Source organism: Schistocerca serialis, chromosome 3 (assembly GCF_023864345.2).
Source record: "Schistocerca serialis cubense isolate TAMUIC-IGC-003099 chromosome 3, iqSchSeri2.2, whole genome shotgun sequence".
Taxonomy (NCBI): domain Eukaryota; kingdom Metazoa; phylum Arthropoda; class Insecta; order Orthoptera; family Acrididae; genus Schistocerca; species Schistocerca serialis.
Genome location: NC_064640.1, coordinates 169,785,337 through 169,799,798, shown reverse-complemented (window position 1 = coordinate 169,799,798; position 14,462 = coordinate 169,785,337). Strand labels below are relative to the sequence as shown.

Here is a 14,462-nt window from a genome sequence, read left to right as displayed (position 1 = left end):
ATCAACACTGAGGACTATCAACAAAGAAATAAAGCAGGCGAACGTCACAAATGCAGTGAGTAACCAAGATGCAATACAGAAATAGACGTACTTGCAGCAAACAGAACATCACTAAAGTTTATCAGTAAACAATTTTCAAGGTCTGTCTGAGTGAAAATTATGGATTTGAATGGGAGGAGCACTATATCAGTGAATGCGGCTTTAGTCACGCACGCCAACAACAGACTTCATAACTTAGCAAGTGTGGTGGGCGTGGCTTGCTCCCAAATTCCGCTGCAATCACTGTACTTGTGGAGGGGAGGCCACTGACATACCCTGGCTGTTTCCTGGTGGTACCTGCTCCTGCACCACCAGTGAGAGTGACGTGTCAAGGATGAGACACCTGTCTCTCACATGAGTGGTACAGCTTTTAGCCGCACTAATGTTGCTGAGGCTGCTGTGGCCACAGCCGTGGTCACAGAGTCTGGCCTTCCTGAAGGAATTAAACCAGCCTGGGTAGGGGACAGATATGGATGTGGCTGAGACCACCAGGGGAAACCCTGAGGCAGGTACGTCTTCTAGGAAGCACCCAGCAGTGTCTACTGAACAGGTGTCCAACTAGGAACCAACAGCCTCAATGTTCAAGGGGTTGGGGCTGCACTCCAAGAATAAGGCCTCAAAGATGGGCAAAAGCAGCCACAGGCAACCTGGACACTGACAATGGCTTCCAGGTGACAAACAGACAAGATTCTAATTTACTGCCTTATGCATCAGGCTCTGAGTTGGTGAAGTCCATTATTGAGCAAGTTGTGTTGTGGAATCAAATTAATGAGTGTGATAGGAATCAAGGGATGAGACATTCTTTTTCAGATGACAGTGAAGAAGTGTAGCCAATGCCCTTTTGTTAGCAGCACAAGGGGCAAATGGAACTTATAGAGTAATATGATAGGGTATGTTTCCTTGATGTAACTTAATAAAACAACAAGGAATGACATCCATTATTTTTCTTAGTAGTGAAGCTAATGTATGCTGTTTTGCAGTTGAGATAATTTTTGTTGAGGTAGAAAATCCAGTTTCAGTTCATGAAGCTCTATTCTCTGAGTCCAAGATATGAGCAATTAAAGGAACACTTCCTCTTGCCAAGGGTTTACCTGTGTTAACACCATTAGCAAGCATGGCAATGATGGCTTTAAAGGAAAATTCAGCTGTACCGGGAGACAGTAAGTAAAACCTGAGCCTGTGGTGACAATGCTGAATGACTATCTGAGGAACATTTCATAGATAATACAGAAAGAGTAAAACTCCTGATGTATTTGTAAGAAATAACAGTGCACTTGTTAATTTTGATAAGCACTGGCTATCAGTTTCTGCAAGATGCATGACAGCATGTGAGGCCAACTAAAATAATATTAATGCAACTTATCGTGATGAATCAATGAATAAAATGGTGGAACATTTTTTCCATACACACACAGCAGATAAAACAATGTATGTTGTTAAAGTTTTAGTAGATGGTTTCCTGCCAAACAGGTTTAAAAATCATTGTCTGAATAATTCAGTAGGTAATAAAATATTACAATTCATTTCATGCAATTAACACACACAAATTATTGACTCACATAATAAAAAGGTATACTTTGGCACAATATAAAATTACCAAAAGCTCAGAGGAGTAATGGGTGAGGGATTGTTTTGTGTAGAAAGTGCTATGTCTAGAGACATAAGTTATGATTCATTTTACAAAAGTTAACAGCATATTAATACTTTGAAAGGTGGAAATATCCGTTTCTGTGGCATTTTCATCTATTGTCAAAAGTGGGGGTATCAAAAACTGGCCCTTTAATTTGTCTTGAAAAGACTTTGGTTTGGTCTGAGCAGCAGTGACTTTGAACATATCAGCCTTATATTAGGAAGTTCAGAGGATACCATAAGTGAGGAGCCAACAAACTGAGGTACAGATAATCTCAGAAGTGCAATTTGTTATCAGAGGAATAAGATTTTATGGAGTTAACTAGACACATTATAAATCTGACATACAACACTAACAACAGAGAAACATTATGTAGAATGATTAGTAGACTAAGGGAACATAAACACAAGTTATGTCATCATACCATGAAGATGATGTCCGAAACAGAAAGTGGCCTTTCTCTCAGTTTCGTTTCAACACCAGTTACACTTCTGTAGCAACCACAGTTCTTGCTTTAGGAATACCAGCAACCTGTAGCAAAATACAAAGGTATCAAATTATGTATAGTGAAGTGCTTAGGGAGTATGGTCCTATGAATATAATTGAGAACCAGATAATCACTTTTGTCCCCCCAAGTGATTATTTGCTCGTTGCCTGGGAAATACTAACACATTTGACAGATTAGTCTAGCATTCTCTCATTTGTGTCACATTTGACAGATTATCTGAACATTCTTTCATTTGTGTCCATTATACTTTTCCTTGGATTGATATGGTCTACCTGTAAGTATAGAAAGCAAATTGAAATTTATTTTTAAAAAATGCCTGTAAGTGATATGTACTGATGCAAATAAACGTTATTACTTAACATACCTTGATGTTTCACAACCAGGGAATGTGCCATAGTAGCTTTACTTCAACGGTAGCACCACATTAGCGCATGCCTCATGTGGGGCTTACACTTTCCACATGAGAAGATGGTTCAGAAGAGTGACCAGAATATTGCCTCTCTGCTGGTGGGAGGAGATAACTATGTCATCTGGAAAGGAATATAATGACATGAATTTTTGTATAACTTTGCCCACAAGTGATATTTTAATAAAAAATCATTCACCTCCTAACATACCTTAATGTTAAACAGAAGGTGATCTGAATCTGCATGTCTTTTGTAAACAGTACTTGGGGCTTTTCCATTGCTTACACACAACATGAAAGATCCAGATGCAAGAATATGTATGTACAAATAAATTTTACTGTGCACATATATTTGAAAATTAATGTACTATAATTATAGAGTCAGATCCTGCAATGATAGTCTCATCAATTCCTCAGACACATCTACTGCTGAGTCTATAACATGGTCAGTAGACATATTCACAGAATTCTTCAAAACAAAACATTCTAACATCCGGCAGCTACAGATGCACAGCAGATGACACCCCCACCACTTTCACATCAGCTCTATTTCTACTCTCCAATCAATATATCGACATACTTCATGGATGCTTGGCTATGTCAATTTGTCTTCTCCCAGCAGCAGAGAGGCAATATTCTTGTCACTTCTCTGTACCACCTCCTCTTGTGGAAAGTGTAATCCCCACACAACGCATGCACACATGTGGTAGGGCCTACCTTTAAAGTAAGGTTACCATGGCACATTACCTGGTTGTGGAGCATTGGTGTATATTAAGCGATAACATTTGTTTACATCAATACATACCACTCACAGGCAATTTGTTTTAAAAGTTAATTTCAATTTGCTTTCTATACTCATAGGTAAATAATATGAGTTCAAGGAAAAATGTAATGGACTCAATTGGGAGAGTTCTCACTACAGTTTCAGACAAATGTGTTAGCATTTTCCAGATTTTCCGTTCACTGAGCAAATTATCACTGGTAGACAAAAGTCAATATTTGGTTCTGAATTATAGTTGTAGGAACACGTTATCTAAGCACTTCACTACACATAATTTGATACCTTTGCATTGTGTTACAACTTACTGGTATTCCTAAAGCAAGACCTGAGGTTGCTATAGAAGTGTCACAGGTTGAAATTAAACTGAGAGAAAGGCCACTTTCTGAATTTTTGTTGATGATACTGGCACTAGATCATCATCTTCAGGGTATGACAGCATAGCTTATGCACATACTCTCCAAGTCTACTGACTGTTCTAAAACAGAGTTACTAAACAAAACCTTCCAAAATTCCTTCACCAAAGTCAATGATACAAATATTCCAGAATTTGAATTAAGAACAACTGCCAACATGAGTAACTTGAAAGTAGATATTCTTGGCATAGTGAAGCAGCTTAAATCCCTTAATAAAAGCATGTCTTCCAGTCGAGGTCGTATACCAATTAGGTTTCTTTCAGAGTATTCTGATGCAGTAGCTCCATAGTTAATCATATACAACTACTCATTTGACGACAGATATGTACCTAAAGACTGGAAAGTTGCACACGTCTGACCAATATTCAAGAAGGGGAACATGAGTAATCTACTAAATGACAAGCTCATATCATTAATGTCAATATGCAGCACAATTTTGCAACATATATTGTCTTCAAACATTGTGAATTATTTTGAAGGGAATGGCCTATCAACACATAGTCAACGCAGATTTAGAAAACATCATTCGTGTGAAATACAACTACCTCTTTATTCACATGAAGTGTTGAGTTTTATCAATAATGGATTTCTGATTGATCCTGTATTTCTTGGTTTCCAGGAGGCTTCTGACACTGTACCTCATAAGCAGCTTGTAATCAAATTGTGTGCTTATGGAATATCATCTGTTATGCAACTGGATTCATGATTTGCTGTCAGACAGGGCACAATTCATAGCTCTGTATGCATGGGTATAAGTTGTTGATGTTGGAAAACAGTATCTGAGAAAAGGTCTTTCATATAGAAAGATGTATTTACTCAAAACAGTTTTATATGCATTGTTCATTTAGGGTTCACCATGAATAGTTGTGCAGTCTGAATACACATGCTGTCTTTCAAATATGATGTTAGTATGCCCTAGTGGAACAAATGAAATCATTTATGTAATTATTGTTTCCTTTGATAATGCATCATATGAGGTGAATATAACATGTCTGTCATTGTATACTCTCATACATATTCTGTTGTTCAAATTGACTAGTACTTATGGTGTTTGTAAAATGTGATATTATCATATATGTCAATATATTTAGAGAAGTAAGCTTAATGCATTCCTAGTTATAGATAATAAAACAATGTGCTATCAATAATAATAATCAGTTTTCTCAATGTCTTGCAAATTACCCACTAGAATCCAGATATGAAAGTAAAGTAGTTTCTGATGGTGGTGCCTGACCATTGTAAGCAACCTAACAAACTTAGAGCTTTTAGATTTGTTTACTTCACAAGAGGATTAGGAGAACTTAAGAAATGATGGTATATACACTTAGCAAGGAGTCTACTTCAGAGGTGTTGCTGTACCTAGTATCTCTTTCCTGAGCTTGTCATTTACTCTTTCCTTTGGTATTTCTGAAGCCTCCCCTCACCTTTCCAGTCTCCTCTGGTGGGCACCAGGTATGTAATAATTCAGTATGGGATTTTCAGGGGAGAATGAATTTGAGGCTGCTGATACTGAATGTCATTAAAAATGTTGGCAGGCTAGTGAAAGGTGCCCCTATTACATTGAATAATTCATGATTATGAGTTTCTTGCAACTCTATAATGGATATATTTAAAACTGTAAATAAATAATCCTGCATATCAATGTTACATCTGTGGCAATAATAGATCTAAAATTTAGTTACTTCACAATCTTTCATATGCTGTTGGCCAGTTTTTATAGCAAATCACATGAATTGTCTAGTATGTTATGAGATATATTACATTATGAACTGTAGGTTCCACGAGTATTTCAGTTTAATCACTGGCCACTAATGTTTTCCTTTGTAACTTGGTGGCAAAAATGCAGAAAGGATTAAAAATGAGTCTTTAGTATTTTGATTGTGGTACTTTTTATTTATTTACTTATTTATTAAATCTTGCACTCCTGTTTTCCTTCACTACTAAAGTCAGGACATCAAATGAAGAAAAATCTACATATGTGGGCCTATTTACCTTCACATCTCATTACCTGAAAAGACCGAAATGGAAATCATTTTACACAAGCTGCTAAAATATTTCTCATAGCAGCTTTACCAATTCACTTGTGGGAAGTACTCTGATGCATTTTTGGGTTGTTGGTCTGAGAAGCAATATTTTATAAATTTTTCTCTAGCAGTACTGAAACAGAAAGGGCTCCATCCATGTAATAAGCCTCCCCTATGTGTTTGATGCAATAGAACAAGTGTGTTTTGTATACCGAAATGTGAAGTGACATGCTCCCATTCTACCCAAGTTTGACTTCGAGTCATCACTTATCTCTCTGTACTGACAAGGTAACTACTGCTGAAAATTTCTCAAATTGAAGATATAATACATTTTTCAAATAATGTACATGCATTTGCAACTGGCTATAAACTGAAATTTAGTTATGGTGTTTAACACGTTGACTGCCATTAGTTCAGCGATGGCTGTTTCACCCTTGGCCAGAAACACCATGTTAGGTGGAAAGCTCTGCTGTGGCCTCCAGCGGCCACATGCTGGCAGGCATTCAGTTCTGCTGTGGCCACTGGTGGCTAAAAGGCAGTTAGTGTGTGAAAGGAACAAGAAAGAGTTAATGGACTGACAACTTTAATGCAACATTCCATTCATAAGTTATTACAGGGTGAGTCAAAATGGACTTCAAAACTTTGGAATGTTATAGAAATTTATTGAGACAACATACAGGATTGGAAGATGTGTTGTTTTATAGCAGACAATCTCACATTTGATTCACGTAGCTCATCAGTACCCCATTCTACCACCAGGAGCAACAGCATAGTGCACAGTTAAAATGGCTACTTTCATTGGTGTGGAATGTGCTCTCTGTGTGTTTTGGCTTCACAAAATGAACTCTGCAACAACTGGTCAGCATAAATTTCATACCGAATTTGCTAAAGGACCTCCAAGCAGGCCTGCAATTTAGTCTTGGCACAAGAACTTTATTGAGATGGCTTGATCACTGTGACGCAATAATTATATTGAACGGATTAGGGAGAGCTCTGCCCACAGTCCACAAAAATTAATGCGAAAGGTTCAAAATGGTACAACATATTAGTGATGCAGATAAGCTTGCTTGTGAGGAATTCTGTGTGGAAGCATTGCATCACATAGAAGATTATGGGAGATTCCTGAATACAATAATCTTCAGCAATGAGTCAACATTTCATATAACTGGCATGGAAATTACCCACAACGGCACGGCAGGGGGCAGCAAAAATTCACATGCAACCATGGTACACTTCGGTGACAGCCCCAAAGTTAATGTGTTTTTTGCCGTTAGCAATTTGAAAGTTTGCGACCCTTCCTTCTTCTTGGGGAAAACTGTCACTGGCATTATGTGTCGGGATATGCTCGAAAAATTTTTAATTCCACAGATAGATGAAGAGGGGATTGTTTACTACCAGCAAGACAGGGCACCACCTTGCCTCCTCATGAAAGTTCAGGATTTCCTTGATAATTGCTTCCCAGGTCAGTGGACAGGCTGTGAAGGGCCAACCTCATAGTCACCTAGTTATCCAGACTTGAAAATCACTGAATACTTTCATTAGAGACTTTGTGTATGTTCCTCCCCAACCAAACAATTTAGTCGACCTGAAAAATCGAAGTTACTCTGCATTGCACAAGTTACACCTGATTTGCTACAATAAGAATGGGGAGAACTTTATTACTGGTGGGATGTTTGCCACATCACAAATGGTAGTCACATAAAAAAAATGACACTTGTTTGTTACAAAATGACACATCTACCAGTTTTATAGATTGTCTCAATAAATTTCTATATCATTCCAAAGTTGTAAAGTCCAATTTGACTCACCTTATATAATGAAAAATTTCATTTAAAAATACGACCAATATTAAAGCAGAGCTGGCCATCCTCTTGCTGAAGAGCACAACAGAAACTTATTCAGTGGGTCCTTCAGCAACACAGCGGTGTATGTAGGTAATGGTCATTTGCTGCACTTTTCATGATAAATCACAAAATGCTACATGGACACACACTCATGTTGCCCATTATAGTAGACCAGCTGTGTAATTAATCCATGCAAACATGTATAGATGTAAAAAAAAATTAACAAATGATTGCGCACTAACAATTTTAGGTCTATGCAGGAGAGATGAAAGTTGATGGTAACACCTGGCAATTAATGAATCACTTGCATATCAGTTTAGTACTTTTGTGGTAAACATACCTACTAAAACTAATACTAAAAAAAGGGACAAACAATCTTGAGGGGGGGGGGGGCTTTTAACATAAATTTTTCAACCAAAAGAGCTAAGAAAGATCTTAATTGTTCAGTGTTTTTACAACTCAGAACCAGTTAATAATTAGACGTGCACAAAAAAATCTTCAACCATAAAGTCTAGCTTATGATGGTCTCCTGCATACAGTAGTGACAATTTTAATACTAAATTAAATGTATGTATAAATGAATTTTCACCTAAATTTCAGATTAAAAAATTGCATGTCCATAAATAAGGATGGATTAAGAAAGGCAATCATTAATGCAAACAAGGCGCTTCATATTACTATTTATATATCTAAGGAGACAAAATTATTCACTATAAATTGTACTGTAAGGCTTAGGAGGTGTTTGCAGAGGGAGGTAATAAGCAGTACTTAAAAAGGAAACTGATGTCTGACAAATAATCAAAACATGTTTGAGGACAGAGCAGACTCAGCACATAATATAGTCAGTACTTGGGTTTTGAATATACACGCTTTTCCACAGAGGAGGAGGGGACGGTACACCAGCGTACACAAAGCCGTTCTTAAGTGGCGATCGATAGCTTGTAATGATGGTATGGCTCTCACTCTGCACTTATTTCTCCTCCCTCCCTCCTGTATCAGTGCTATTGTGTTTAGGGCCTTGCTGTACACAGTGGATAAATCAAACTCCTCGCCGCTAGAGGTTTGCACGGAGCTCCTCGTCAGTTTGAAGAAGAAGAAGAAGAAGAAGAAGAAGATCCCAGTGGAAAATGATGCCCTGCACCGAGTTCAAAGATTGGTGGGGTGCGACAGAGACTGGGATGTCACCGAGATGGTCACACGCATGCAGGGCTGCAGATTGGGTAGCAGAAGATTTCTTAATGAGTAAAGAACTGGACTGCATTTAACTCACGGATTCCACTTCGCCATACTTATCTTCAATCATCTTCAATCATCTCCACGAAAAACAAAGGCTTTGTCATGGCAAAACTTTCGCCATCTGTCCTGGTGCAAACCAGGTACCAAGGGAAAGGTTTTAACCCAAGTCTGCGAGCTTGACCCTCCTCCCAGGTGGTGGCCAGGGAGGGGAAGGCCGAAGGATCAGAAGAAGGAGTGTCGTGTCTTCTATCACTCTTAGAGAAGGCCACAGAATGGCCAGGATGTTGAAGCTTTCGTCGCTTGATGTGCAAGACGTCTGTCCTAGTACCACCCACTCCGACCAGGGGCTTGCCCCGTGGGCACCACCCGGCCACAGCAAGGGCCGTCTGGCACGGTGGCCATTGCTGGGAGTTCTGATGCCCCAAAGTGATGAGCATTGACTCCTTGGCATACATGAGGTGTTAACAGCTCAGGTACTAGCAGTGTGATTCCTGTGTTGTCAGTGGGCTCAGTCAAGTGGGTACTTAACAGCCCCTCCACATGGACTGGCTACCGTGCTGGTGACCTAGGAGGAAGCGAATCAGGGTACAAGGGGAAAAGGGAGGGGTGGGGGAGAGGAGCCTGCACCATGGAAACTAGGTTGGGAGTTCATCCCCAAATGGCTCACACTGAACAGGAAATGTTGGAAATCGAGGTCAAACCCCAAGGGGACCAAAAACGCCAAAAAGATGGAAACAGCAAACTAAAAAATAGCACATACCAAAAAAAAAAAAAAAAAAAGCCGGGAGGATAGCCAGGTCGATATAAACAAGTCCACCAAGAGGGAAATGAGGCGGCAGGGAGCAAGGGGCAAGGACAGGGAAGGAGAGGAACAGGGACAGCAATGCAGTCTGGAAATAGGAAGGCGACTGCAATAGCTTGGGGCCCCATTCGCATCACACATGTACCACAGAAGGACTGTGGGCCCCTGGGGGGAGTAGATTGGAGATTCAATTTTCGTTCTATAGACCGAAAAAAATGCAATAGACCGAAAATAATGCAATTTCAGAGTACCTTAAATTTGATGGACTTGACAGTGGACCTGGAAGTGGGTGAGATATTCAAGCCATTGCTCTTCTTTTTCACTGAAGTGCCGAAATAATGGAATGTTGTTTGGTGGCACTTGTTGGATCAGTTGGTTGGTTGGGCAGCCAACGCAGCTTGTGCAGCAAGCAATTGCTGTACAGTAGACAGCAATGTGGCGATTTGTTGGTTCTGAAACTGAAAAATCTGATTTAGTTCCAGAGCAGGATAGTCTGTAGCTGAGGCGCTGAGGCAGGGGAAGGGGGGGGGGTGCAGGGTAGCCATTCTAACACTAACAAATTATTACAGCAAAATAGGAAAAGACAAATAGGGAAGAAATGTGCAAAGCGTCTGAAAAGAGAAACATTTGTTCTGCAGCCTCTCACCTGGAATACATGCAACAACAAGAACAAATGAGCAAATAGAATCACTGTAACGACAGCTCCCCTGCAGCAAGCTGGAACACATGAAAGCAAACAATGCTTGTCGATCAGACTCGTTGCCACCTGTTGTGGCTGGGCCCTCTTGTAATGTTTTTTGATTCCTGGCTGGATAAGGAGAGGGTGGTGCGATAGGGGGGTGGCCGGTTTCCTCTCACTACAACACAGAATGTACACGTGGTTAAAATACACTTCATTACAGGAACCAATTGAGTTCTTCAATAATGTCCAATCTGAAGTTCTGTGATTAACAGCGATCAAATAACATGTACTATTTCTTGACTCTTATCTGTGTCTGTATCACAGCTGTATACAACGACTCACGTTCCCTCACAAGTAGCTGAAGTGCGAGGCGACGATTATCACTGTGGAAGACTGGAGCACCCTGGGACGTATAGAGTTGCAATGCGAACTGAGACCCGATGCGAAGTACTGAGGTACTGATATTGAGACAGTTCGGTAAGTGATGGCGGCCTATATGAACGCTGCCAGGGGGCGTTATCGGCGCGTAGTCTGGGAGTGTGTCTTCTCTTGTCATAGGTGCGCTTAGTTCACGGCCTGCTATACAATGTTTCCTACAGCCGATCAGTGTGCTGCCAAAGGCGTAAGCCAGAACAAACATGGCTACTAATTACACATCTATATGCATATTGCTACACAACGATTGCCTAAAATCGCAGTATGACTCAAAACTGACGATGTCTCAGAACTGGTGTTATCATGCTGGAAAAAAATTCGCAATACCACTCGAAACTAGTAGCAGGCGGACTCAAAATAAATAGTAACTCTACATAGGACGCTCCCTTCACCTACAAATTGAAATAAATCCATCTGCTCCAGCTGCGAGCTGGTGGGGAAAAGGCTCAGTCGAAAACGACATCTGAAACAACCCGCTAAACTGGGATACACACAGAAATTATGGAAAATCGAGAACTGCAGTGATGTTAAAAAAAATCATGCTAAACGTACCTGCTGCAGATAATAACATCATGCTGCGCGAAGAGGAATACCACGTTATCAGTAAATTACAGCCGTATGCTGTGGGATATAAAAAACAAAAACAAAAGAGCTTTGTAAATTACCGAGTGCCAGCACAGTAGAGGTTAAAACCTACTACACACGATACTCATAATAGTGTATTTAATGCACAGCCTGGGGCGGCATGAGGTACCGGGCTGCCGGAGGGTGACGCATCATGTATGGGAAATTATCAGACTACTATTCCTGTGCAGAGTTACGTATGTCTCGCCATAAGGAGAGGATGGAGTTGACATGGGGAGTGGGGATTTGGACGCATTGGCGTTTATATCTGACAGTAATGGACGATAGATTCATTTAGCAAACACCTGCATGATATGCAAATTCAAGAGTTCAGCTGGATCTGCTAAAGTGTACACACGGGGCATGCCATACATCTGTAACATCACGGATTTGCAAAACGTCTTCTCACTGGCTCCCATAAGCAGATCCTCACATGTTCTTTGTCGTACTATGACTGTGATACACCAGCTCATATCGGTGATGTCCCTCCAACCCTTTTGTCCGTGGGAGCACTGTTGGTTATCACATACTGCGGACACCTGTGCTTTACAAAACTTGCTTGAGAGAGCCTTGGCGGGATGCAGCGCCTTCCAGAAGCACTGATAGAATGCTTGCAGTCTGTTCTCGAATTTGATTAGCTGGAAGACCTAAATGTCAAATAATTTCCTAGAACAGAGAAGAATCGAGACACTTAGCAGGTGTGAGTGTAGACATACCATAATTTTTTCGGACATTATACACATATTAACGATAACTGCATTGCTTGTCTGAAATGCGTGTCTGTTGGAGTGCAAAGTTACTGTGGTCTGTGTTCTGACATGTGGAAAGAAAATGATGTGGGTGGGAAGTGAACAGACTATGTCCTGTCATACGGGAGGTATAGATTTGGCGTGGAAAATTGCGTTTTCAATACATATCCAGACGTAGGAGTATAAAAGATTTTACATGGAAAAAATTATGTCCAGTCATAAGGAGGATATAGATTTAAGTGGGAAATTGATATTCCCAGAGCTACAGCTGTCAAGAAGAGGTATTTCCGATATTTCATTCATTATCAAATTATCTTATTGGTTGAAACAGGACTTGCCTTGCTTTTGACTAGCTAGTTTTGTACCTATTTGAGACAACCTGTTACAGGTCTAGAGTTCCAAGGCCTCTCAAAAATGTTCAAATGTGTGTGAAATCTTATGGGACCTAACTGCTAAGGTCATCAGTCCCTAAGCTTACACACTACGTAACCTAAATTATCCTATGGACAAACACACACACCCATGCCCCAGGCAGGACTCGAACCTCCGCCGGGACCAGCTGCACAGTCCATGACTGCAGCGCCTTAGACAGCTTTTTTTTCTTACAGCGCGTTACACCGCTTTTTTTTTATTTAAAGGAACGGAGATTTTATTTATTTGTTTGTTTTTATTTATTTATTTTCAATAAAGATCATTCTGTTAAAAGGAACATGTAGATCATTTCATGGTATAGTATGTGCATCACATATTGAGTGGTGAGAGAAGCGTGAGGTTCATTATCAGCTGTCAAATGTGCACACCGACTGCACCCGGCACATCCCAACTGCTTAATGGGTCGAGGAAGACTGCCTGAAGATAGTTGGCAAAGGTTTTCCGATAGTGTGACCATCTATGAACCTCACTGCGGGCTTGCTGCAAGAAATACCAAAAGTCAAGTCGCGACTTGGCGGCATCCCCATAGAGGTACGCGATCGCCCAACCTTTGACCCATATGATCGACTGTGATTTAGTCGCCGGAAAGTAGTCACTCTCCGCATGTAAGACCCTTTCGGTTAATCCCGCGCGGCCCAAGGCCTCTCATTTAAGTGTGAGGTACATTGGCTTTCTGCACATTCCCCGCCCGTATTTGGTAGAAAGAACATCGATTGTGATGTGTTGTTTGCATCAAAATAGTGAAACACTGGTGGAAGAGACATTTGATGGTTCTCTAGACATGAAAAACACATACGATTATGCATATTAAAACTTAGATGACTTTGCACAATTTAGTATTGGAGGGCAGCGTGGAGGGTAAAAATCGTAGAGGGAGACCGAGAGATGAATACACTAAGCAGATTCAGAAGGATGTAGGTTGCAGTAGTTACTGGGAGATGAAGAAGCTTGCACAGGATAGAGTAGCATGGAGAGCTGCATCAAACCAGTCTCAGGACTGAAGACCACAACAACAAGAATGATTTGGAATCTATTATATCACCTATATTGGTATTCGTTAAAAATACGAGTGGAACTACCAGTTTCCTCTATTTTAGAGTTCTCACGTAAAGATCTTCAAAGACGAGATAAGTTTCTAGTTACTGAGTGGTTTGCAGCATGTTGCATGCTAAACTGTTGGCTCCCTAGAGATTAATTTCCACTCTTTATCTTCTGAATTTGCAACGGTGTTGCCGCAGCGGTAACACCGGTTCCCGTCAGATCACCGTAGTTAAGCGCTGTCGGGCTGGGCTAGCACTTGGATGGGTGACCATCCGTTCTGCCGAGCGCTGTTGGTAAACGGGCTGCACTCAGCCCTTGTGAGGCGAATTGAGGAGCTGCTTGATTGAGAAATAGCGACTCCGGTCTCGGAAACTGTCATATGGTCGGGAGAGCGGTGTGGTGACCACATGCCCCTCCACATCCGCATCCTGTCACGCCTATGGGCTGAGGTCGGTACCGTTGGGCCTTCATGGCCAGTTTAGTTTTATCTTCTGAATTACACTGTGCAGGCGATCGCTAGCACACTGCTATGTGGTTTATATCGAATACAGTGGCGTAAATAGTATCATATTCCGGCAAAACACGCGAAAATACATGAAATTCTTAGAATTTTCATATGCTACTCGAAGATTTCGGCATAAAAGTGTCACAAATGCCATCTTTTTTTGGACGTGTAAAATCGGATATTGCAGCTGATATTGGTAAATTAATTCGCTATTGGTGAAACAAATACGATCGTTTTATGGCGTTAAAATCCCTTGTTCGACTGTAGATGGTGTGATCTGTGCCGTCACACTTGCTTGTCAGAGTGACACG

At 40.7% G+C, this 14,462-nt stretch overlaps 1 pseudogene; it reads left to right on the top strand.

Annotated features, from left to right (window-relative positions):
- Positions 1-13,824: 13,824 nt before the first annotated feature.
- On the top strand, positions 13,825-13,942 carry LOC126471720 (5S ribosomal RNA; annotated as a pseudogene).
- The last annotated feature ends 520 nt before the right edge of the window (positions 13,943-14,462 follow it).